The sequence below is a fragment of the Pinus tabuliformis genome, chromosome 2_2 (assembly GCF_031772625.1).
Source record: "Pinus tabuliformis cultivar Carrire ecotype Pingquan chromosome 2_2, CPIR1, whole genome shotgun sequence".
Taxonomy (NCBI): domain Eukaryota; kingdom Viridiplantae; phylum Streptophyta; class Pinopsida; order Pinales; family Pinaceae; genus Pinus; species Pinus tabuliformis.
Window position 1 is genome coordinate 762774445 of NC_142300.1, and position 9315 is coordinate 762783759.

A 9315-nucleotide genomic window follows, 5' to 3' on the forward strand; every position below is an offset into this window, starting at 1 on the left:
AGAAGGTATAGGAGAGTCAACTCTTGGTTCTTGAATTTCAGGACTAGGAGTTTCGGTTGGAGATAAGGGAGGTATCTCTTGTTTATCTCTTGAAGCAGATGGACTTGTAAAAATTGAACTTCGAGCTCTAGCTAAAAACCTTCCCCTAGAATCTCTAGCTCTATGCATGTCATTTTTATTTTATCCTCAAGTTAAGTTAAATAGTTCTTTTTCTGATCTTCCAGTTCACTCTAGGTGCAAGAAGAGAGCATACTTAAGAAACTATTAGATTAATAACTTTCTCCTTTCTGATCCTCCAGATCACTTCAAAGTGCAAGAGGAGAGCATACTTAGATAGGTTATTAACTTCTTTTCTTGAAGTTGTTGTTTTTTTTTTATATTTTTTTTCTTCTAAGAATATGGCTACTTAATTTCACTTCCCCGGCAACGGCGCCAAAATGTTTAGTCAATTTAGTGTTATCTAAATTGCTAGTATTTATTGTCAACCCGGGGCTCGTAAGCTGATGAAGTGAAGGTGTACTATATGTACTTAAGTATCCTCTTAGAGTTTTTCTTATCGTTGGGGGTGTTGTTGCGGTTTAATTATGTTCCTAAATGGAATGAGAATTTATAAACAAGTGAGTGATGGTGTGTGTGTAGAGTGAATTCTAAATGAGTGGAAGTGTGTGTTGAGTGATTTCTAACTATTTGCTTGAAAGGAAATGCTTGGAATGAATAAATGAAATTGAAATGACTTGAAATAAACTTGAAAGCAAATGACCACTACCAATGGCACTAGACACCGTTCAAGTTGCTGCTAATAAAAGGAAAAAGAGTCACTTTTAAAACCCAAGAATGAAGATTATCTCTCTCTAACTCAATGCCTCAAAGCACATGTACTGTGTAAAGCACGGAAAGAAAGTAGCTTAAGTGGAATTATAAAAGTGAGAAAAATATGCTTGAAAGACTAATGATAATAATTTGCTATTTCTAATACTCCACTTCAGCCATATGTACTATGGGAAGCATGATTAGAAAGTAGTGAGGAAATAGTCTAGGAAACACTTTAAAATCAAAACTTTTACTTTAAAGACTAGTGGTAATGATTTACTCTTTCTAACTCAATACTTCAAAGCACATGTACTGTGTAAAGTAAGGAAAGAAAGTAGCTTAAGAACAGTCCAAAAAGCACCCAAACAAGCTGCAAGTTAGTGATATTTTGATCTTAAAAGATAGTAGTTTATGATGAAGATCATTCATGTATGTTAACAGCTCTTTGAGAAATAAGATTAAAAACTAACTATAAAGACAAAGGCAGCACTTGAATTGTCAACTTCAAATACCATTAGCTGTAAAGCAAACACAACACATATAAAAATAAATCCCGGGCTAAAAGAAACCTGCAAAGAAATAATACTGATCAGCTGAAAATAAAGGAAAACAAGTAAATAAAACTATACATGCTTAAGGAAACAAATGAGAAAATAATGAAATGCTGCACATGAAATACTTTACAAAGGCTGAGATGAGCAGGGGCCCTCTGTTCATTCAGCCACAAGAGAACTCAAAGATCTGGAAACTTCAAAACAGTGCTATATTGATTTCTCCATTTGCAAAAAGTTTACAAAACAGAGTGCTGGAATAGCACTAGAAAACAGAGTTCACAAACGCTTCTAAATTCAACACGAGTGCAGCAAAATACAACTAATCAAAAGTTCTTTGAGCGTACGCAGACGCATCAATTTATAGGAGCTTCTAAGTTATCCTACGCGTACAACTAGTTAACAGAAAAACAATAAAACAGTATGCGTATTAATGGTCCTTGGACACATCACGGTTGCGTGGACGAGTTCAGTGGTTCTTGTCGACATGGATAATAAATCCCCTATTGGATTGCGTCCTCTGCCACCCGTAGGTCATAGACAGATCACCATTTAAGGTGCCGTGACCAAACAGCTCTCAAACACCGTTTAAACCACCTTGAGTTGACCGTGGCTAAACCAGCTTTGACCATGGGTGAAAGTGACGTGGATGGCTGGAACAAAGGGACAGGAACCTTGAGCACACTGATACCTGAGTGCCCATGTGGCCCGTCTAGCAAACTGACACATGGATCATAGTGTTTAACAAAAAGGCTGCAGGATCTTCAGATAGCTGCAGGATCATCAGATAGCTGCGGGATTCCTGCAAGTAAGTCAAAAACTAAACAAATAGTCATCCATTAGCAAAACTTGCTTGATCATGCTTATTGACACTGAATGTAATGATCTGAGAGGTTTTATGGTGAAAATGAGGCAAAAGTGAAGGAAAGATAAGGAAAAGTGGAGGAAAATGGTAGACAAATGGGTGTAAAATAGAGGTTCTACAAGGAGTGACCATATATTTGAACTATTACAATGGGATTCCCTGGATCTTCATATTTTACCAGAGTTTCCCCTCCCAAGAGTAAATCAGATAAGTTCCCTAAAACATGAATGGTGGGTGATGTTTTTCCTTTCCTCACAGGCTTCTTTACACATAGCTATTTAATCATTTTAGCATAAATAGGAATATGTTGGATGGCCTGGAGGAGAGGAATTTTAATGCAAATACTTTTTAGTTCCCCATCAAGATCAAAATCTAGATAAACAATTGGTTTGGGTATTGTTAGCCTTTTGGGGAATGGGGGAGAAGTGACTATGAGTTTCTCAAGATCTTTATGCTGATTTGTATCTTCTCCTTGTTTTATTTCTGTATCATTTGCAGTTGATGGTATATGTACAGGTGGGGTTTCCAACTCAATTGATGGATGGTCTCTGTTTTCCCCAACAATAATGATACGTCATGACCTCAATCTAAGTTCATTACATTCTTTTTGTTCAATATCATAATCTGAACTCTGGACAATTTGCACCAACTGAATTGATTTGTTATTAGGATTGAAATTTTATTCAGATGGAAATTGAGTATGTAGAAGAGGCTGAGAATTTTTTTGTAACGGATATGGGGCTGATAATGCAGGTTGAGGTTGAGGACCTGTCCCCATAGGTGTATTGGATATCCCCAAAGGTTGTTGCTAATTCAAAGACCAGTTTGGATTTTGAGAAGTAGAGGCAGGCCATTGGGATAGATATGGATTACCTTTCCCAACAGGAGCGAAAGGATAATTTGACCAACCATTACCTGGAAAGGATTGAGTTGGACAAGGTGTCATAGGGAATGGCTAGGATTTCAAATTCGAGTAAGGTGACTGGCCTTGCCACGCTACCCTGGGGTTCTGCTGTTGATTAAATGGTGAAGAAGGAAAGAACTAGGATGCACCTTGTGACATTCGTGTAGGTTTGGCCTGCCACTATCGACGTTGGCTCATTAAGTATATTGGCTCTGTCTCTTCTTCCACTTCTTTGAAAAGTTCTTTTAGCCTAGGAAGTGATGGACATTGCTTAGTGGTGTGATCCTTGGTGCAAGTGGTGCATGTCTGGACCATATCCAATGGACACTCCCGATGGCTGTGCTTCTTCTGACAGTGTGGGCATAAAATGGCCTAATTTTGTTTTTCTAAAGCTTGTTTCTGTTTACCCTGCAATATGTCTAGCTATGTTGTGAGGGTGCCCAGGATGTCCATCTTGAAGTCTTCCAGGAGGTTACCGATTTCCATTCTTGTTACGCCACCATTGTGTGGTTTGATTCCTCTAGTAATATGATCTCGACTTCCTAACCCTGTGCGTGTGCTACCTCACGAACACCTGATACACAAGCGAATAATTTCATCATAATTTTCTTGAGAAATATCTCCTTTCCCCATCAAATTTAGAGTTTCTATGCATTCTTATTTCATTCCCTTAATTAAGATAGCTCTCAAGACTTCTTTTGGTAAAGTGGTGTGAGGGGTCTCTGAAAGTTATATTGAAATTGTTCAACATATTCTTCTAGAGTTTCATTATCGTTTTTAGCCATCTTAAATATTTCATCATTTAATTCCCTAGCCTTGCAGAATTCCTAGTATCTTGTCAGAAAATAAGTTTTCTTGTCATCCCAAGAGTTAATAGTATGTCTACCTAGACCCATGAGCCACCTCAATGCTGCTTGTTTTAGAGTAGAAGGGATTAGTTTTAGTTTTTGAGGGTAGATGGTATAGTCATATCCTCTGCAAAGGTCATGAAACTTGAATAAGAAGGCCTCTGGATCCTCTGTCATCATCCCATGAAAATTTGGGATGATCTGTAAGGGAATAGCTTTCTTCAGGGCATTGGCCACTTGGTCAACTATGGGGTATTCAAATGTCGAGGTCTGACATTGAGGTGGTAGATTTCCCATTTGGTCAAAAATGTGCTAATATCCTTTAGGGATTTTAGGGGGTGTTATTTAAGTATGTGTAGGATTCACAATCCGAGTCGATTTCGAAGCACTGCCTAGATTTGGGATCACATGAGATCCTTGTTTAGACAACTGAGGTCCTCCCTTAGCAGTTCCACTGGTTTCTCCCTCTCCTTATTTTAAGTTGCATGATTTTCCCTCCTATAGAGGATGAGAATTTAAATTTGTTGTAACCTAAAAACTCTATTTAGATCCTCTAATTTGACTATGAATCTCAGCATAGGCTGCAGATGGTGAGCCTGCTACCTGAGGGATTATAGTAGGGCTTTTTCCAGAGACAGTCTGGAATCCTATTGATGCTTGAAACTCTGCTTTTCTTATGATTTCATCTATAAAATTTGTTCTCCCAAGGCTCATAGATCCCTTGGATTTCATAGATTTATGTAGGGGGTTTTGATCTTTTTCTATCTTTTTATTCCTAGGCATTCATAAAAAAACTATTTCTATTTAACCTCTATGCTTTTGCTGAAAAGCGGGCTAATGAGCAATCACTTTACTTGCTGGTCATGTAGGTTCTTACCTCTCATTTTTAAAAACCAATTCTCTTACAGCAAGATAAAATGAAATCACTTTGAAACATTCTCCCCAACAATGACACCAAAATGTTGGTGCACTAAGATGTCTTATTACAAGAGATCTTAATACCTACATTCATTATCAACCTAGGACAAGTCATCTTATTTCAAGGGTGTCAACACTATATATGCAGTGAATTCATAGGTCAATCTATGTTGGAATCGTTGTAATTGCTAATTCCTATTTGTCTAAATTCAATCCAAACACTTCTGAAAGGAATTCATAACACACTTCTGAAGGTACTTAATCTATTCTGCAAGCAACTAAATCAAAATGCAAATAGAAAGAATCACACTTGGTGGTCTAACTTGTATTGAAACTTACTCATTTAACATGAAGGAAATCTATGATAATCGAACAACAAATAACCATATAAATGCCTCATGGAAATCAATCACTCTAGATTTTAAATCTATGATAGTGTTACCTTAAAATGAACAAAAATCTGGAATGAACATAACCAATTCAATAATGAGCATCACACATATAACATAACCATTACAATAAAGAGCATCACGCATATATAATCACACGGCTAAATCTAGAATCTTGACTGAACAAAAATGCAAATCAGAATCATCAATCCTCAGAGTAATCAGAATAATACTAACTTTGCATGATAATAATAATGAACAATGAAGAATAAATAGAAATAATCATAACACAATTGGAGCAGTAGATCTTCTATTGACTGGGCCGAAAGTCTCCAGAAGTCCCCGCTGTTAAATACTCAGAATACGATTATTACTTAAACGTAGTCTTCTTCATTAAAATCAATAACAAAGTTATAGCAACAATGATATGAAAGTATTATATGTCCAAAAAGAATAGTTACAATCAATGAATTCCTAAACTAGTTGTTCAGCTCACTTTACGACTTTATATAACATTTAGAAAAGTAAATAGATAAAAGTGAATCTGATCCTGAGGATTTCGAAATAGTTGATTTGATTTCATCATAAAATAGCATTCATCCTCTTGGTCTTCCACTTTCCTCCATGTTTAGGACGTTGTCTCTTTTCCTTTACTGGCTACTGCTGTCCTATCGATTGAACAACTATTGTCCAATCCAATCCATGCCCCTGCATATAAAGATAGTGAAATTCAGTTTTCTATGCCCAAATTTATCTAATTTGCTACTAATCGATTTTACGGAACTTCTGTTGTTATTTCTTCTTTTTTGATCCATAAAACGAAGATAAACATGTGAAGAAAAATGCTAAATTAGGCTATCTAAGAGGAGAAAACATACCTTTTTCTCGTCCCAACAATTGCCACATTAGTAGTGTGGACCATGTATATTGTAATCAAGTGTATTGTAACGGGGAAGTCAAAAGGACACAAAAGAATATGAAATTTCGTGTAAGTTGAAAAGTCATAGGAAATTGAACAATCATGATGGTAAATAAAGAGTCACAAGGGGGAAGAAACACCACTCGGTTATATATATACCCCCTCATTGTATGATCGAAGGACTTTTCACCTTGGCTCCTCCCGTAAGGCATTAGAGAGATAAGCTAGTTGGAGAAAGGACTGACTCCAATGTCCCACTACTGGGGCTAGAATGTACATTATAACCATGTATCTTGGAACTTTTTCTTAATAATGGAATCCTTATAAGGCCAGCATGTTCTTCATGCATGGACTATGAATGTTTGTAAGACTATTTTGTGGACATTTGTATTTCATGTTTTCTTTCACATGTACTAATATAGTTGAACTATTTCAGTTATTTTAGTGCTTATCTTGTTGAGAATGTATTTTAATGGTAGTTATCACTATCCCATCCTTATGGAATATTTCGCGGGATACTAGACAGACCTTTCATTGTTAGTTGGTTGTAACGATCATCGCATCAGTTGTGGACTATTGCACTAGATGTTAAATGGGTCCTTCTAATCATGTCAGTCTCTTCCTGGGTGGTATTATTACCTCTCACTTAGAGGCTCACTTTTCTCTCCCCCCTTTGAAATAGAAAAACATCAATATAGTTGCACTACAAATTCCCCTCGAACATTCCCCTTACTTTTCGAAGACATAATTGCATCACTCTCTTGTGCTGACAGCTAGAGCCAAGGTAAATCTTTAAGGATTTGGCAACCAGGCATCTATACCAATTGGGACTCCTACAGCAAATGATGTGAGGTATGATTGATGCATCATATCACAGAGATACCTTGAATGTTGGCAGGCCCAGGGCTGTCAACAACCCCCACAATATGTCATTTAGTGCCTCAAATTGGCCTTGAAATGTTTTATATCCAAATTCTCTAAATTGGGTTCCATTGATAATATTGTTCCTAGAAGTCGTTTCTTGAAAGTTTTCCATTGTAAAAGAATAAATACGAATGAAAAATAATATGATGTAATGTGAATTATACCTAACCATTTTGGGAGGCTTTTGGCCACTAAAATATTTTACTAAATAAGATGAAAAAATTGACCTTCTACCCTCTCCCTAGAGTATCATTTAGCCTTTCTTGGAAGATGTTATATCAACCAAATTTCCAAAAGATGTGCTAACCTTGTATTCTAGTTCTAGACCTCTTTTGTAAAACTATATTCTCGATCAACTCTTCCTAAGCATGTAGTCTTGACTCCTCTATGGAAGGTAGGACCTACACCTCTTCTTCATCTAACATGGATGGATCATAAAACCTGCTACTTGCCACATTCACCACTAAGTAAATGGAATGTATGGGGGTAGAATACATCTATAGGGATTATGTACCACGTTTTTTAATATCTTAAATGGACCATATCATAGAGCATTAATTTTATTACAAGAATCTTGTATCCTCTCCTTATTCAATGGTAAACATACTTTTTCTCCCCTCTAAATGACCTCTCTATCTTGTGCTAATCATGCCTGACCATGTATTTATTTTGTGACTTATTGAAATACTCCGATACATGTGAATTGATGTACCTAATATTCTCAACAAAATTATCTTCTCTTAAATAATCCCCTATGACATCCCCCTTTATTCCTCCTCGCTATCCATATACTGCATATGAAGGTTAGGGTGAAAAATATACAAAACAAGTCTCAAATGGTGACTTTCAAATTCAACCCCTTGTTTCTCTATTATAAAAGTGTTTTATATAAAACATATTTTACTTCCAAGTATTATTACTCTTTTGATTATAACCCCTCTAAAGTTATATGAAATTTTTGTTGACTACTTTTGTTTTCTCATCTCTATATGGATGGAATGTTAATTTTTTGTCCATATTCTTCCACAACTTAGTCCAAAATGTGCTGAAAAATCCATGCCCCTATCCAAAATTATTCTCCTTGGTATCCCAAAGTGCACCCATACCTATTCAATAAACATTTTTTCTAATTCTTTCCCCTTGATAGTCCTTTAATAGGGTAAACAAACCCACATGTTATTGAACCTTTCAACTACCATAGATAGGTAGTCATGTCCCTTCCTGGTGGTTGGTAAAACTCTAACAGATTCCATAGAAATTATTTCTCAAGAATGAGTGGATATACATAAGGGATGGTGCGGACTCTTTTTCTTGTTAATGGACTTGTTAATCCAAAATGGTATACATTCTCTAATGAAACTAGATACTTACATCCTAGGATAGTATACATACCTATGAAAATTGGAAACTATCTTCCCAATACAAAATTGTCCTGCAACCTTGGAGGTGTGATCCTTTTTATTCATATGCATTCACACACCTTAGGAACACATAACTTATCTATATTGTAGAGGAACATGTTTCGGAGATGATAATTAATTGTTTTCTCACCATTTTCCACATGATTTTGGCCATGTATGTAACACCTCTCACACATTTACCCAATTTCACTGGCCTATGAGGGTAAACATAGGAGGAAGAGATACCTTTCTCCTTCCCTTAATGGGAAAAGCTAATCCAGAGATAGATGTTTCCAAACCCCTAGGTCCCATTAAGGAATCAGGGCTGACTACTTACGATAATTTGACATTTCACAAAATCCTATAGGGGATATAGGACACCCTAAGGCTGATAAACCATCCCAAGTGGTCATACCTTGAGCTAGACCCCTCCTTCCCTACCTTGGGTCCTCGACCACGCCTGCAAGAAGGCCTCCGTGTGGTTAAGCCTCCAACCACATGTAAAATCTTACATCAATGTGGTTGCACCTAAAATTTTATAGTATGGAGCATGTAGTCCTAGATTCTGGGCCTAAATTCGAGGTTAACCTCCAAACCAATACCCAGAACTTCTTGGAACTTATCAAATTCAATAATGACATGAAAACAATGCTATATATACAAATTTGAAGGCAAAACATGATCTATACTTCCTAGAACATGACAAACATTTTGTCAAACATAATGAGAACATGTAATCTACAGGTAATGAATGCATATCTAAACATTTTGTTTAATACTTATCTGA